The sequence below is a fragment of the Ovis aries genome, chromosome 11 (genome assembly GCF_016772045.2).
Source record: "Ovis aries strain OAR_USU_Benz2616 breed Rambouillet chromosome 11, ARS-UI_Ramb_v3.0, whole genome shotgun sequence".
NCBI lineage: Eukaryota > Metazoa > Chordata > Mammalia > Artiodactyla > Bovidae > Ovis > Ovis aries.
In genome coordinates, this window is record NC_056064.1 from 42,949,922 (window position 1) to 42,966,882 (window position 16,961).

Consider the following 16,961-nt stretch of genomic DNA (forward strand, 5'->3'; position numbering starts at 1 on the left):
CACAGTGAGCCTGGGCTTGAAGAGGTGTCCTCCCCAGCTGGCAGGGGTCAGGCAGACCTCTGATGCCCAATGGAACACTCAGAAGCACTCAGAGTTGGCAGCCTTGGCATGGGCAGAGCTTATCTGATTGTCAACGGCTTCCATAGCAGCAAAGAGCAGTGGACGTGGTGGAGCGGCAGCCAGAGGAGGAACGGCAGAACACGGGCAGGTGCCCCTTGCTGACCACAGGGGAAAGGTCATGTTCACCTGTGTGATCCCAGGACCCACACAGTGGTATGCACAGAGTATGTGTGACACTGAAGAATCAGTTCAATCAAGAATCTTAAAAACAGGATATCACAAATTTTTTTTTTTCGTTTTTAAAGAGAAGTCCAGAAATAGACACATACAGGCTTTTTTTTTTTTGCTGCTGCTCTAAGTCTTCACTGTGGTGCAGAGGCTTAATTGCCCCATAACATGACTGAGTGACTTCACTTTCACATTTCACTTTCATGTATCAGAGAAGGAAATGGCAACCCACTCCAGTATTCTTGCCTGGAGAATCCCAGGGACAGGGGAGCCTGGTGGGCTGCCATCTATGGGGTCGCACAGAGTCGGACACGACTGAAGCGACTTAGCAGCAGCATATGGGCTCTTAGTTCTCTGACCAGGAACTGAACCCCTGTCCCCTGCATTGGAAGGGAGATTCTAAACCACTGGACTGCCAGGGAAGTATCACATATAGACTTTTTAATATGATAAAGGTGGCATCTGAGGGATTTCTGTGGCAGTCCACTGGTTAAGATTCCGAGCTTCCAATTCAGGGGGCATGGATTCAATCCCTGATCAGGGAACTAAGATTCCCTCAAAAAAAAGACGGCATCTGAAACTGATGAGGAGATGGACTATTTTATATATGATGTTGGGACAACTGGGTAGCCATCCAGAAAAAATAAAGACAGATTAATATCTGAATTCAAGTACTAGGACACATATGAAGTAGGTTAGAGATGGAAATGCAAAAATATCAACAATTCAAAGGATAGTGGGCAAAGGATATGAACACTCAATTCACAGAAAATAATAATGAATCTCAAGCAAATGAAAAATTGTACAACCTCGCTCACAGTAAGAGATAACATTGGATAGTATGCAAAATTTGATAACACGGTTGGGCAAGGCTGCAGGAAACAGGCACTGGTTGAGAAGTCTGTCTGTGTTCTTCAGTCTCTGTTCTCGTTTATCATGTTCAGCTCCCTGGCATCAATGATAACTCAGTCCATAGTGAGACTGGAGGACACTTGGACAAAGGTTCGCCAGTCAGCCACACCCCTGATGCTGCCTGAATTTTTATAGGCACTTTGGTCTGTACACATGGATATGATCTGGCTGAGGGGCACTGACTCACATTAAGCAAACTCACAAGAAGGTGGTGCATGAACCAGAAGGCTCAGTCATTCATTTACAAAGGGAGATACTCCTTTGCAATCACAGACCATGCATGTCTTCAACCCAAGGCACCCCATTCCAAAGATCAAAATACATAGGGATCTTAATTAGTGAACTTAAGATGGCCTGATAAACATGGAAGCAAGCAGAAATGTAGTGAAACAGTATCATAATAATTACTACAAGCCGGGAGGTTTGCTGATCTGTATTTGTACAAATTGCATTATTTAATATTTATGCATTTATTTACTTAGGAAAAATATACTAAGTGCCTAGTATATGCCAGACCTGATTCTAAAGACTGAGGATTTAAATGTGGATAAAACAGACAAAGGTCTCTGTTCTGCAGCTTACATACTATTCGGCTAAAAGCAATATATAAATGTCTAAAATGTCAGGGATACATGCTATGGACTAAAATAAAACCAGGTAAGGGAGAGTAGGGGCCCTGGGTGAGTGAGGGAAGATTAAGCACAGGATTACATGTTAATATTCTCATTTTCTAGATGAAGAGGCTAAGCTACAGAGAAGTGACTTGCCTAAGATATTTTCCCTAATGCTTTTTCTTACATGTTAACTGTATGCCAGGCATGTCTCATAATTCCTAAGATTATGTCTAGTAATTTCTCATCTCATTATCTCCAATTAACAGATAATAAACCCTGAAGACAGAGGGTTAAGCAAGGAGGTCAAGTCATGACTAGGCCATGTGATTATTAACAGGTAAACAGGGATTAGAGGCCAAGTGTTCCAAGTCTCTGCTCTTAACTGCTGCACCAGACAGCTTGTTCTTATCTCTCTACAGAAGACCTGTGTGTCAGGCTGAGCAACACTTACTCTTATACTGGGCTGGACACACAAGAATGGTTCTTTCTTTGCCCTTTTCTAGGTCCCATACTCTTGGCTTCAGATGGATTTGTCCTCTTCCCCTGTGTGGTCTTAGGCAGAGCTGCTTAACCTCTCTGTCTCAACCAATCCATCTGTAGGTAAACTTTGAAAGTCTGATATAAGGAAAACACTTAGTGCAAACCTTGGCCCAAACAATGTTTCTTATTGCGTTGTCTCTCTGTGATACCCTTGCTCATTTGTTTCAGCGTCTCAGCTATGCCACCTTCATTGGAACCTCATTGGTTGGACACCAGGATCCACATTGTAGATTACCAAACCAAGGTCGCCTCCTTAGCTCCCTTTTATGCCCTCAAGTTGGATTCAAGATTGCCAGGGAAACATCAATAACTTAAGATAAACAGGTGACACTACTCTGATGGCAGAAAATGAAGAGGAACTAAAGAGTTGCTTGATGAAAGTGAAAGAGGAGAATGAAAAAACTAGCTTAAAACTCAGCATTCAAAAAACTAAAATCAGTAGCATTCGGTCCCATCACTTCATGGCAAATAGGTGGAGAAACAGTGGAAACAGTGACAGACTTTTTTGGGCTCCAAAATCACTGCAGATGGTGACTGCAGCCATGAAATTAAAAGACACTTGCTCCTTGGAAGAAAAGCTATGACAAACCTAGACAGTGTATTAAAAAGCAGAGACATTACTTTGTGAATGAAGGTCGGTCTAGTCAAAGCTATGCTTTTTCCAGCAGTCATGTATGGATGTGCAAGTCGAACCATAAAGATGGCTGACCACCAAAGAATTGATGCTTTTGTACTGTGGTGTTGGAGAAGACTCTTGGGAGTCCCTTGGACTGCAAAGAGATCAAAACCAGTCAGTACTAAAGGAAATCAATCCTGAATATTCATTGGAAGGACTGATACTGAAGCTCCGATACTTTGGCCACCTGATGTAAGGAGCCAACTCATTAGAAAAGAACCCGATGCTGGGAAAGAGTGAAGGCAGAAGAAGGTGACGACAGAGGATGAGATGACCAACTCAATGGACATGCATCTGGGCAAGCTCCGGGAGATGGTGAAGGCCAGGGAAGCCTGGCGTGCTGCAGTCCATGGGGTCGCAAAAAGTTGGACACGACTGAGCGACTGAACAACAACAACCCCACAAGACAGGCTTTAAGGTTTCCACCTCTCAGCTGGGGAATTGAGCTCTGGAGGTTAAGGGGTTTGCCCTAGGGGCCTGCAGCCGGGGCAGGGTGGGGATTCTGACAACAGGGCAGCAGTACTCGGAGAGCCAGATCTCGGGTCTCAAGTTCTCTCGATAGCCCCTGGTAGGCTACCGTAGACAGACACTCCCAGAGTCCCAGCCTCCGAGTGGGTTATGGCTGGACAGAGCCAATCCGTGGGACCCTGTTGTTTTCACAGTGAAGACCAGAGGACTTTTTTCGTACTATGACCAGTCGGCTGGTCAATTTCACAGAGCCCTTCCTCGGTTCGCCCAACCCCAACTTCTCCAAATCGTTCCTCTCCCCATGAGCCTGTGCCAAGGAAGAGCTCCGCCCTAGCCCAGCTTCCGCTCGTGCGCGCAGAAACCAAGAGGAGAAGCTGGCTGTCAACCCGCAAGGCTACACCCACCCTCGCAGAAAGGGCGGGGCATGCAAATTAGAAATGGCGCCTCCGTCAGGGAATGACAGTTACAGCAGGTATATAAATTCTCTCCTACAATGTAGAGAATAAAAAATTTGCACGAGAGTCCAATACAGTACCATTCACAGTAGTGTCCACGAAGCAAAGGAAAGGAGACCTGGGGTGAGCGGGGACCCGGTCACCCTGACTGCAACATGCAGGACAGCAGGACGGTGACAGCGACGGGCGGTGCCACCGTATCGCTTCTCGGCCTTTTGGCTAAGATCAAGTGTAGTATCTGTTCTTATCAGTTTAATATCTGATACGTCCTCTATCCGAGGACAACATATTAAATGGATTTTTGGAGCAGGGAGTTGGAATAGGAGCTTGCTCCGTCCACTCCACGCATCGACCTGGTATTGCAGTACTTCCAGGAACGGTGCACCTCCTCGGGGGAATATCTTTGGTAATGAAAATTAGATTTAAACTACTTTAGGCTTTTATTCCACGGAACTTTTGTAGTTTTTTATTGTTCAGGCTGCAGTGTAACATATCATATTGACTCATGTTTTCCATGGTATGAACTCTTGAAAAAAAAGTGGGAATGTGCTGGCACACCAGAAATCTGACAAAGCACAGTGAACTTAGTGAGAAAAAAAGCGATACTACAGTAAAACAAGAAAGGCTGCAATGTTTAGGGGTTCCTATTGTGGAGCACCAGCTGCAACACTCTCCTAGTTCAGTTCAGTTCAGTCACTCAGTAGTGTCCGACTCTTCGCAACCCCATGAACCGCAGCATACCAGGCCTCCCTGTCCATTACCAACTCCTGGAGTTTACCCAAACTCATGTCCATTGACTTGGTGATGCCATCCAACCATCTCATCCTCTTTCATCCCCTTCTCCTCCAGCCTTCAATCTTTCCCAGCATCAGGGTCTTTTTCAAATGAGTCAGCTCTTCGCATCAGGTGGCCAAAGTATTGGAGTTTCAGCTTCAACATCAGTCCTTCTAATGAACACCCAGGACTGATCTCCTTTAGGATGGACTAGTTGGATCTCCTTGCAGTCCAAGGGGACTCTTAAGAGTCTTCTCCAGCACCACAGTTCAAAAGCATCAATTCTTCGGCGCTCAGTTTTCTTTATAGTCCAACTCTTGCATTCATACATGACTACTGAAAAACCATAGCCTTGACTAGATGGACCTTTGTTGGCAAAGTAATGTCTCTGCTTTTGAATATGCTGTCTAGATTGGTCATAACTTTCCTTCCAAGGACTAAGCGTCTTTTAAGTTCATGGCTGCAATCACCATCTGCACTGATTTTGGAGCCTCCAAAAATAAAGTCAGCCACTGTTTCCACTGTTTCCCCATCTATTTGCCATGAAGTGATGGGACCAGATGCCATGATCTTAGTTTTCTGAATGTTGAGCTTTAAGCCAACTTTTTCACTCTCCTCTTTGACTTTCATCAAGAGGCTCTTTAGTTCTTCTTCACTTTCTGCCATAAGGGTGGTGTCATCTGCATATCTGAGGTTATTGATATTTCTCCCAGCGATCTTGATTCCAGCTTGTTCTTCATCCAGCTCAGCCTTTCTCAAAGGAGAGGTAAATTGTTTCCTCTTTCAACAGTGACCACAGAGAAGAGAGCACAGGGCCTAGTTGGGCCTCTCAGAGTTCTGGAAACTTGAAACACATTCTACACAAAAAAATCCTGCCTGGGCTCATAAGCCATGTGACCCAAAAGATATTCAGCTTGGAGCTGGGCCTGGGCCAGAAATGAGTGCAAAGCTAGCAAGTGAGGTGAGGCAAGCCCACTGCTTGGCTCAGTGGACCTGGCAGACCCTATTATCTTAGAGACGGGCAGGTGAGTGAAGGGAAATGAGGGACTTGGTGGTAAGCTAAAGTGGGGATTGCAATGCAGGGCCTCAGGGCTCTAGAGCCAGGACACGACACTCACAGCAACAGAGGCTTGTCCATGTTCCCAAAAGCAGCTTCTGGCCAACTGCTAAGCATTTGTGGAGACAGATGGCCACCATGGGACAGAGATCATGAGTCACAAACTGTATAGAAGGCCTCCAAGACTGAAAACTTGGTCAGGCCCACAACAGCAGCCAACCTAAGAAGTGGTTTGTCAGGACTGAGGAGGAGGAGGGCACTGGACAATCAACAGACAGAATAACTCCACCAGAATTTGTAGCTGGCCATCCCCGGCCTGGCCCAATGGGCACATGAACAGTGGGCCACTATGGCAGGCAACGGAGGACACAATGGGCCCCATACTTCTTGGGGACCTCAATCCTGAACTCCATGGAGTCACAGGGCCCAGTCATTTCTTGGGTTGGGTTGGGTGAGGTGGAAATCTGGACTCCTCTAGCTGCCAACTTGGTTCAGAACTTCTTTCCTGCTTCCTGCCTTTTATCGTTCAAAGCATTAACCTTCCCTACTGTCAACCTCCTGCATTCCTCACTCTGTCTCAGTAAGTCCTTCCCCGATGACCTAACTCATACTATAACTCAGACTCTGAAAGTCAACTGTTTATAAACATTTATATATTATATCCATTTATATAATTCACATCTATGCAATTTAAAAAAAAGAAACTGGGAAAAAATATTTGCAAATCTATCACAGGTAGGGTGAACCTCAGCATTCTACAAAGAGACCTGAGAATGTGATCAGAAAAGAGCAAACCACTCAATAAAATTTGGCTAAAAAATCCCACAGTTCTGGGACTTCCCTGGTGGTGCAGTGGTTAAGAATCTGCCTTGCAATGAAGGTGGTAATGGTTCAATCCCTGGTCCCAGAAGATCCCACATGCCACAGGGCAGCTGAGCCGGTACACCACAACTGCTGAGCCTGCCCTCTAGAGCCCGTGCTGCAACAAGTGAAGCCACTGTGATGACAGTCGCATGCACCACAACGACAGAGTAGCCCCCGCTTTGCACAACTAGAGAAAGACCGCACGCAGCAATGAAGACCCAGCACAGCCAAAAATTAAAAAAAAAAAAAATTAATCACAATTCTTGGGAAAGATAAGAAATATCATTGTTTAGAGGCAGAAGAGAGTCATGACAAGAAAGGGACAGAAGGACATCTTCTTAGGAGATAGTAATGCTTTTTCTCAAGCAGAGTAATGGTTATAATTGTGAGTTTACTTTGTGAAATTTAATCAAGTTTTACACTTTAACATCATTTTTGTATGCTGTCCTTCAATAAAGTCTTTAAAATTAGTTATAATAAATGTGATTTTTCATACAACGATAACGAGAGAAATGCATATTTAAACAACAATGAGATATAATCTATAACCTGTGAGTTTGGCAAAAATGCAAGAGTCTGACAATGTACCTGGTTCCCCAGGCTGCAGAAACAGGAAATGCTTGAGACCTCTGCGGGTTGTCCTAGAGTCCCATCCTGACCTGTTACTCCTAACTCCTTCAGGGCAAGGATATCAGGGTCTCTGAGGATACAATACCTTAGTGAAGGCACATGGCATCTGGATGAGGTCTGGGGCCAGCAGCAGAATTTCTGTCTGAGCAGAGAACAGGGCATGGTAGGGTTTCCTTGGTGGCTCAGACAGTAAAGAACCTGCCTACAATGCAGGAGACCCAGGTTTGATCCCTGGGTCAGGAAGATCCCCTTGAGGAGGGCATGGGAACCCACTCTAGTGTTCTTGACTGGAGAATCCCATGAACAGAGGAGTCTGGCGGGCTATAGTCTGGGATTGCAGAGTCGGACACAACTGAACAACTAATACTTTCACAGGGCATGATGGGGAAGGGGTACTAACTCAAGTTAACCAAGCTCCCAAGGGTGCTATGAATAAACTAGAAGGTGACGTAAATCACTTTAATGTGAGACACTCCCTTGCAGGAATGTAACTGTCTGGGGATCAATTCCCAAATACCTGGGAAACCATTAAATGACCACTGAGGAACATGGAACCAAGCAGAGAGATCATGAATTGGGGAAGCCTGAAGAGCCATTATAATAACCACGTGTCAGGGGCTGGGTAAGTGTAACTGATATAATATCTAGTTTAATACTTATCCTCCCACTTGTCCATACCGTAAATGGATGTAGGTGCTGGGCACTAGCCTAATGACTGTGACAGAGTGATGGAAAAAGCAGTCCAAGTGAGAATCTTCCCAGTCATTAGGGTGGAGGGGCAGAAGGGGAGGCAGATAGTAGAATCACAGACAAAGCACACATATAGCATGTCAGGTCTGGTGCAAGCTAGAAGGCAAAACCAGGTTGGGGCGTGGAGGAGCACCTCTGGTGGCAGAAGGGAGGGAGATTGCTCAAAACGGGGCCCAAGTTAGGTTTTCTTAGGACCAAGATTCACACTGGGAGATGACAGCTCAGAGGAGTGTCTGGCAAAAACTCTCTTTATCCCTAGTGTTTGCTAGTTGAGGGCTGACTCCTGCCAGGCATGTCCAGAGGGGACCTCAGAGCTAATCTGTCCAGAAGGTTATTAGGTTTCCCTAAGGAGTGAAACAGATCACTCCCCCCACCTTTCTCCTCCCACAGGAGACAGGGAAAACCCAAGCCGGCAGGGAACCAGAGAGCCAGAAGCCAAGGCAGGCTCAGGTGATGACTTGACCCCAGGTGCCACCCACCCTTATCAAAACCATGGTGCTGTGGGCCTGGCGCCAGCAAATCCATGTGTGTGCCACCAGCAGCCTTGCTGTCCTTCAGTGTCGCCTTCCTCTTGTGGCTTTCCCCTTCTTCTCGTGGAAAGTGTACGGCGGGCGCAGCGACCTCTAGCGCCACAGCAGTTTCTGCAGAGCAACGGGGGCCAGGACAGTGCCAAGGACCGAGCTAGAAGGGCCGACCACGCCCCTGGGGCGGAGAAAGGCGGGTATGCAAATTAGGATCCGCCTCTGCGGAAGGCTGGGCGGGGGTGTAAAAAGTGGTGTGAACATTCTAGACAACTAGTGCAGTCACTGGTCTGGACTCCATCAGTGAGCGGGACCTGTGCTTCAGAACCCGGCAGGTCTTGGAACACCATGATCAACTCCTCAGGTCAACTGCCTTCTAGCTGAGTGACCCAGGGCAAGTTTCTCAGCCTCTCTGGTCTCGTTGATCACGACGGTGAAATGAAGATGTTGAAAGTGTCAATCCTCTCTAGATGATAACAGTGTCAATCCTCCTCAATCCAAGTGAGCTTGATCATAGCAGAGAATGCAGGGCAATGCCTGGCAGGTGGCTGTCGTGAGGTCAGGGATCTCACCCCTCAGGTTCGACTGAACCTGAGAGAGTCGGTTAGGGCCGACTGTGATAGTCTCACAGACCCTGCAGCTCTCTAGTTGCTTAGCGGAGAACGGAGGAAAGACAAGTGCGCCCGCCTGGCGACCCCGGGGTCTCAGTTAAGGAGCCTAGCCGTTACAGGGAGTATGGAGACCCGTTCTCAGTCAAGGCGGTTCCTGCCTCTCCCCTCCCCCGCCTTCGTAATTCTCTCTCTGCTCAAGCTGTGGGCTCTGTCTGCCTGGCGGCCCCCGACAAACCCTAATCTCCCAAATGCACAGTCATGATGACCCAGGATTTGCTTTGCGAGCAAGCCGGCCGGTGTCGTCCTGCAGCTCCCTCCATCGACCCCCTGAGGCGGCCAACTGCAAAACCCTTGCGTTTTCCCCGGAGCTGGAAAGTGTGCGGCGAGCGCAGCGACCTCCAGCGCCACAGCAGCTTCTGCAGAGCGGCGGGGGCCAGGAGTACGCACGGTGCCGAGAGCTGAGCTGGATGGTGGTGGTCACGCCCCTGAGGGGCGGGGCGGGGCATATAAATTAGGGCCCTCCTCTGCGGAAAGATGGGCAGGGTTGCAAACAGGGATGTGAATGTTGTAGAGAACAAGCGCAGTTTCACTGTTCTGGAACAGACATAGGAGAGTAAGCCAGGAATGTTCACTGAGGGTTGGGATGCTCGCCGTGCATTTACTGGAGCTGAAGGGAGGACGGTGATAGCTAGGACAGAGCATATGGTATCGCTTCTCCACCTCTTGGCTAAGATCAAGTGTAATATCTTCTTATCAGTTTAATATGTGATATGCCCTCTATCCGAGGACAATATATTAAGTGGGTTTTTGGAGCAGGGAGTGGGAATAGGTGGCTCCGATGGTAAAGCGTCTACCTCCAATGCAGGAGACCCGGGTTCAATCCCTGGGTTGGGAAGATCTCCCGGAGAAGGAAACGGCAACCCACTCCAGTACTCTTGCCTGGAGAATCCCACGGACGGAGGAGCCTGGTAGGCTACAGACCATGGGGTCGCAAAGAGTCGGACACGACTGAGCGACTTCACTTTCACTTGTCACTTTCACTCGTTCACTCCACGGACAGACCTGTCTTGCAGTACTTCCGGGAATGGTGCACCCCTCTGAGGGAAACGAGAAAATATGAACAACAGACTTGTTACATCTTTTTCCATGTCTTCCTCATCTTTTTGTTACTGGGTACAGATCTATACAGGGCTTTCTGTTTTGTTTTGCCAATGTGTGTTTTTCTATTTTCTTGTTTGGGCAGTTTAATTAGGAGTACATTTCTTGTAAGGGTTATATCCATGCACCAATTTTATGTTAAATTTCTCGTTTATCTTTTAAAGCACTGTAATAAGGCTGTTTCCAGCTCCCTTAGTAGTTTTGTTTGTCTTTAGTACTAGATTATTTGTTCTATCCAGTGACAAGGCACTGCTCTCAATACCTAACAGAAATTTGAAACAGTTCAGGGTTGCTGGAGTCCCCAGGAGAAGACTCTCAGCTCTGGGAATTTTTTAAATTCAAGATTCCACCCAAGTGTGCTTTTCCTAAAAGAAGAAACTGAAGAACAGAAAGATTAAGAAGCTTGTCCAAAGTCACCCAGATAGAAATTAGCAGAAGTGAGCTGTGAACAATCGTTGTACAACAGAAAACATCTACATTTCCTGGGCCTCACACCCAAGAAGGAAATTGTCATTTGATTATCTGATAAGGGCGCTGAAACTGGCAATCTCACCCCACCTTTCATCCTTTGCCTTCTCCAGGAAAGGTGTTGGTGAACAAATGGGAAGGAGGTAGTGGGGCAAGTTGGGGGTGAAGGAAGGGGCCCAGTTTGTCAGTACGACACCAGGTTGTGGGCCTACCCAAGTCCAGTCTCCTTTAAATGGGAACTCCAGTCCCCACTTCCAAATCCACCCTGGGGCCCAGGGTCCCTTCCTCCATTAGTGACCATTTTATTTCCTGGCAGCCTCACCTCTGCAGCCCTTTCTGTCCACAAGATTACAGCCCAGGACAGAGTGCATTGGAGGATATGTTACAGAGAATATTTGAACATTCTTACTTTAAGTATTCATAGATGGAGTGCTCATCAGGTTGAAGGTCTCAGTGCCTGCCCTCATGAAATGGACATTATAAACAGGAAGAGAGAGAGACACACAATGACTCAAGAGGCTCATTTCAGATAGTGATACAAGCCATGAAGGAAAACAGGGAAATGTGCTGGAGAGTGACTGGTGAGAGAGCTATTTTACATGGGGGAGGGGTGCTCATGAAGGCCTCTCCAATGGTGACATCAGAGGCAAGATTAATTGGCCAAGACTCAAGGAAGAATTCCAGACAGAAGGACAGACTAGCTGGCACCTATCTAGTTCCTCCCATTGGCTCCCTGTCCTGGGTCAGATTCCAGCTGCTGACTGATGTTCTTCATCAGAGCTGGATCCCCACCAGACTAAGTGCTGAGCCCAGAAGTTGGTTCTTCACAACCACAGCTCCGTAGTGGCCACACAGTAGGCAATCAGGAACTCTTCCATGTTTCATGACTACATGATGGATTGACTAAATATACTCAAGGAGTTCCCTGAGTGTCGGAACCAAGCACCCAGCCTTAGTTGGGAGTTTCCTGGTCTGTGGTCCTTGAGACCTTGAGGGTTGGGAGGGATACCTATAAAACCCTGCACTTTCAGGAAAGGTCTGGGTAATACTGAACCCTCAGGACTTTACTGGGGAGGAGAGAGTTCTTGGAGGAGAAAATCAGAGGCCATGGGAGGGATGGAACTGGAGAGAGAGGCTGCCCCCGCCAACCAAAGCCTGGCGGGCTGAACCCTGGACTGAGAGTCATCATGAGCCCTGTCCTGTCAAGTAAACTGCCTTGAAAAAGCCACTTCGCCCTGGGAGCCTTGGTTTCCTCTGCATGCAATGAGGGGCTTAGATGATTCCAGGTCCATTTCCCCAAAACAGCCCAGGCTCTAAAGTAGGGGAAAGTACAGGATGGGTGGAGCTCACCTAGGAAGAAGCTGAGGACATCCTTGTCTCCAAAGCATCCCAACCGAGGACCTGAGTGCAAAACTGAAGGGAGTCTGCAGGAGGAGGGATGGGAGGGGAGTGGAGGTCCAGGAGCGGCTTCAGACTGGAAATCACAAAGAGCCATATTTCAAATGCCAGCTATGCGTCCTCAAGAATAAAACAAAGAGGGAATTCCTTGGCTGTCCACTGGTTACAATTCTCTTCTTCCACAGCACTGGGCACAGGTTAAATCCCCTGGTTGGGGATTTAACATCCCAAGGCCAAAAAATAAATAAATAAAATGGGGGAAACACAACCTACTAATTAGAATGAATGTGAAAAAAAAAAAAGAAAGTAAGTAAGAAAAACTGTGGGAGGGGGGTCTTAGAGACCCTTTTCTCCCGCCAGGGGCCCATTCAGAGGTAACTCATCCAAAACCAAGTCCCAGAGTCCAGGCCAGGGCGGAAAAGGAGCAGATGCTGCCCTCTGGTGGATGAGTCTGTCACTGCCTAAGTCTGAAGAAAAGGGGAGGAGTCGAGTTGGACAGGTTCCTTTCTTTCCTTCTGGGGTCTTTTTGTTTGTTTCTTTTTCTGGCCATGCTACCCAGTTTGTGGGACCTTAAATCCCATACCAGGTATTGAGCCCTTGCCCTTAGCAGTGAAAGCGTGGAGTTCTAACCTCTGAACTGCCAGGGAATTCCCCTGGAGTCATCCTTTCAGACAGGACCTTCACTACAGTTTGAGGTTAAGAATAGAAAAGCCACCCTTTTCAAGTGGTTTTTGTGGAGGTAAGATGAGATGTAAATGAACATTTTCTGAGCAGGAAATCTGATTTCAGTGACATTTCTTATGCTTTTACTGAGGGCCTAATAGCTGGTGCCGGCAAGGCAGAGGTGGGAGGAGGCTGGAGGCTGGAGAAGGCTGGGAAGAGGCAAGTGCAGCAGGTTGTGGTCTCTTAGGAAACAGATCCACACCAGGACAGATCCAGCGTCCATCTACACAGGACACTGGCACTTGGGGAGACCTTGGCCTCAGGAGGAGCCTTGGGTGATCAGCAAGAAACAGCAGCCAGAGCCCCAAGAGAGTGACAGTACCATGGGAGCAACAGCCAACAACTTCGAGGAGGAGGAGGAACAAGCCCACCAGAGAGAGACGGAGAGAGAGGTGAGTTGAGGGGCGAGAATCAGGCTCACGCTGTGCAGGGAACTCGCTGTCTGCCAGTTATCCAAGCTGAGAGACTCTTTAGAGCTTTCACAATAGGAGCCAATCCCCAGAGACTTTATTGGTTTGACTGAAAAAAAAGAATTTACTTAGCTGGCTGTATCCAGTCTTAGTTGTGGCACACAGGCTCCTGAGCACTCCTGAGACTTAGTTGCCTCGAAGCATGGGGGAAATCTTAGGTCCAGACCAGGAATCAAACTGTGTCCCCAGCATAGGGAGGCGAATGCTTAACCACTGGACCACCAGAAAGTCCCTGATTCAGCTTCTTGATTTCATAGATTTCTGTCAAGTCACCCATGTTGTTTGACCCACATTGGGAGGGGGCATAGCTTTGAATGGATGCATGCTCAAATTTGGGAATTTGCCAGTATCATGTAGCTGCTAAGTTGCTTCAGTTGTGTCCGACTCTGTGCGACCCCATAGACGGCAGCCCACCAGGCTCCTCCGTCCCTGGGATTCTCCAGGCAAGAACACTGGAGTGGGTTGCCATTTCCTTCTCCAAGTACCACGTAGAGGACTTGATAAAAACAGAGCTGGGGCCTCCTTCCAGAATTTCTGATCAAGAAATTTGAAGAATTTGTCAGTCCCATGCTAAGCACATTATACATTGTCTCATCGGACCCTCAACCATTCATTCAGCCCTTATTCATCAAGAGTCAAATATGTTCAGAGCACTACCATAGGTGCTGATAATACACCTGCAAACAAAATATTTACCCATCAAGGTGAAAGACAATACAGGACTAATGGCTGTATATTTGTGAATATACCTACATTCTATGTGTCTGTGTCCATAGCTACATGTATATCTATGCCATGTGAGCATAATGGGTGTCAAAGCAACTTGGCAGCCTAGCAGAAATATAAGACCAGGGAAAGTGGGATATGAAACAGGAATCCTCAGGGTGAGTAGGTAGAGATAGTTCACAAGACTATAAATTGGAATTAAATGCCTATTTTACAGGCAAGAAGTAACTTTACCTAGAGTATACTCAACAAGACATCCCCCTGTGCTTTCATTTCCATGGGTAGATTCACTAGTACCTTCATCAGAGAGGCATTCTTAATATCCCCAGTTAGAATATCAGGACCCCTGGTTAGCAGGATACTTGAATGCCAATCCTGACTTCTTTTCACATTAGGCAAGTTTCTTAGCCTCTCAGCACTTCCATCTGTAACAATGCTTTCAATAAGTATATGTCACAAACATAACTTTTTCCCCTTAGGCCACGCTGTGTGGCTTTTGGAATCCCAGTTCTCTGGGCTCCTGCACTGAAAATACTGAAGCCTAACCACTGGACCACCAAGGAATCCCTTCCCAGGTAAATTTAAATATTCTTAGGCCTATAAAAAAATAAAGAGGAGTGAGTGAAATTAAGTCTAATATGTTCTTTACTCAAGATATCTCAAATTCTGGTGGTCCAGTGGTTAGAACTCCATGCTTTCCAATGACAAGGGCAGGGGTTCCATCCCTCTTCCGGGTTCTGGCAAGCTCTTGCAAAACCCCCACAAACAAAACCCAATGTCTAAAATATCATTTCAATATGTTAATATTATTATCATTACAGAGATTTTTTTTTTTTTTTTTTTTTACAATTTTTAATACTAAGTCTTTGAAATCCCCATGTGTTTTTTCCACTTTCAGTACCTCTGAATTGGGAGGAACCATCAGCCCAGACTCTGATGCTGGGAGGGATTGGGGGCAGGAGGAGAAGGGGGTGACAGAGGATGAGATGGCAGGATGGCATCACCGACTCGATGGACATGAGTTTGGGTGAACTCTGGGAGTTGGTGATGGACAGGGAGGCCTGGCGTGCTGCAACTCATGGGGTCGCAAAGAGTCGGACACGACTGAGCAACTGAACTGAACTGAACTGACCAGCCCAGAGTTCTCTGGCTGCTTGTGGCTAGTGGGTGTGACGGCTCAGATCAACAGAATGTTTCCTGTTGTTTAGTCGCTGTGTCCAACTGTTTGGGACCTTGTGACCCGCCAGGCTCCTGCGTCCATGGGATTTCCTAGTCAAGAACACAGTCCTGGGTTTCCATTTCCTCCTCTAGGGGAATCTTTCCGACCCAGGAATCGAGCCCGTGATTCTTGTCTTGCAGGCGGATTCTTGACAATCTGAGCCACCAGCGAGGCCCACAGCTCAGGAGGAGGGGTAGGGAAACGAGGGCCTAGGCGGAGGGAGCTTTCGGTAGGAAGCCCGGGATCGCTTTGGTTCGTAGAAGCAACAAAGGACAAGGGCCCTGGAGTTGGAGTGAACCCCTCCCGCGGTCCGGCCCCGCCCTCCGCATCCACACGCTCCCTCCCTTCCCCACTGTGGGCCATCCGCCTTCCTCCTGGCCGGGAAGCCCCCTCCACACACCCGACCCTACGGCGCCCCTCTCTCCACAGGCGGAGGCCTGTGTAACACACTGCAGTCCGGGCGTTTCTGGCGAGTGAGTCTTGCGACCTTGTCTTCAGGAAAACTCTCGGCCAACAGCGTCGCACGGGTCCCTCTCGCCAGCCACCCCGCACCCTCTCCGGTCGGGTCTCCCCTCTCCACTAGCACCAAGGAGGAGCTCCCCTGCCGCCGCCCCGAGGCCGTCCCCAGGGCGCTGCCGTCCCGCCGAGCCACGCCTTCTTGGCGACAGAGGGCGGGGCATGCAGATTCGAGGCGGCGCTTCCGCCCGAGAACCACAAAGCCACAGCGGATGCGGAATTTCTCGTTTACAATGTGGAGAATCCAACTTCTGCTCGAGCGTCTGGTGTAGCGCCGCCAGAGCACTGTCAACGAGGCCAAGGAAGGGAGACCTGGAGTGAGCGGGGACCCGGTCACCCTGAGTGCAACATGCAGGACAGCAGGACGGCGACAGCGACGGGCGGTGCCACGGTATCGCTTCTCGGCCTTTTGGCTAAGATCAAGTGTAGTATCTGTTCTTATCAGTTTAATATCTGATACGTCCTCTATCCGAGGACAATATATTAAATGGATTTTTGGAGCAGGGAGTTGGAATAGGAGCTTGCTCCGTCCACTCCACGCATCGACCTGGTATTGCAGTACCTCCAGGAACGGTGCACCCCCTCGGGGACACTTAGCTAAGTACCCAAAGGCAGATCTTGAACTTGGTGCTTTCTTTTTCTACAGTTTCGGAGGTGTAGTTTGAAGCGTGTGCTTAAGCCTCTATTTTTCCCCAGATTTTTGCCTGGCCCAGGCTACAAAAGGAAGGGGTGGCCAAGCTCCCACTTAGTATTCCCAGTTTCTCCTCCAAAGCACTGGCCTGGCTTTTCTGTCTTTGGATGTCTTCAACAGAAATCAAGTGTCTGTGTTTTCTGATTTCAGGCAGTTCCTGCAGAGAGCCACTAAGATCCACCTGGAGTCTAGGTTAATGGGCTTTAAAATCAGCATGTGTTGGTTGTACTGGGATTTCATTTATACAGGTGTCTGACTGACAAGGAGAGGTCAGTGCCACTGAAGAAGTTGTATTATTACTTAGAAGAGACGAGGGCCTAAAGTAAGACTGCCGTGTCTTCTGGATACATAAGGCAGGCTGTTCAGGTCAGCACAAGTTCAAATCATGTTTAAGCCAGAGCGACTTCCCCATATTATCTCCTTTTTGTCCTT

At 48.0% G+C, this 16,961-nt stretch overlaps 3 non-coding genes across 3 annotated transcripts; all 3 read left to right on the forward strand.

The window, feature by feature from the left end:
- The first annotated feature begins 4,152 nt into the window (after positions 1-4,152).
- Positions 4,153-4,343, forward strand: LOC114117120 (U2 spliceosomal RNA). The gene has a single exon (XR_003590905.2). It is a non-coding gene; the product is annotated as a U2 spliceosomal RNA (small nuclear RNA).
- Positions 4,344-9,867: 5,524 nt separating this feature from the next.
- On the forward strand, positions 9,868-10,063 carry LOC114117122 (U2 spliceosomal RNA). Its single transcript, XR_003590907.1, has one exon. It is a non-coding gene; the product is annotated as a U2 spliceosomal RNA (small nuclear RNA).
- Positions 10,064-16,231: 6,168 nt separating this feature from the next.
- LOC114117110 (U2 spliceosomal RNA) lies at positions 16,232-16,422 on the forward strand. Its single transcript, XR_003590895.1, has one exon. It is a non-coding gene; the product is annotated as a U2 spliceosomal RNA (small nuclear RNA).
- Positions 16,423-16,961: the final 539 nt, after the last annotated feature.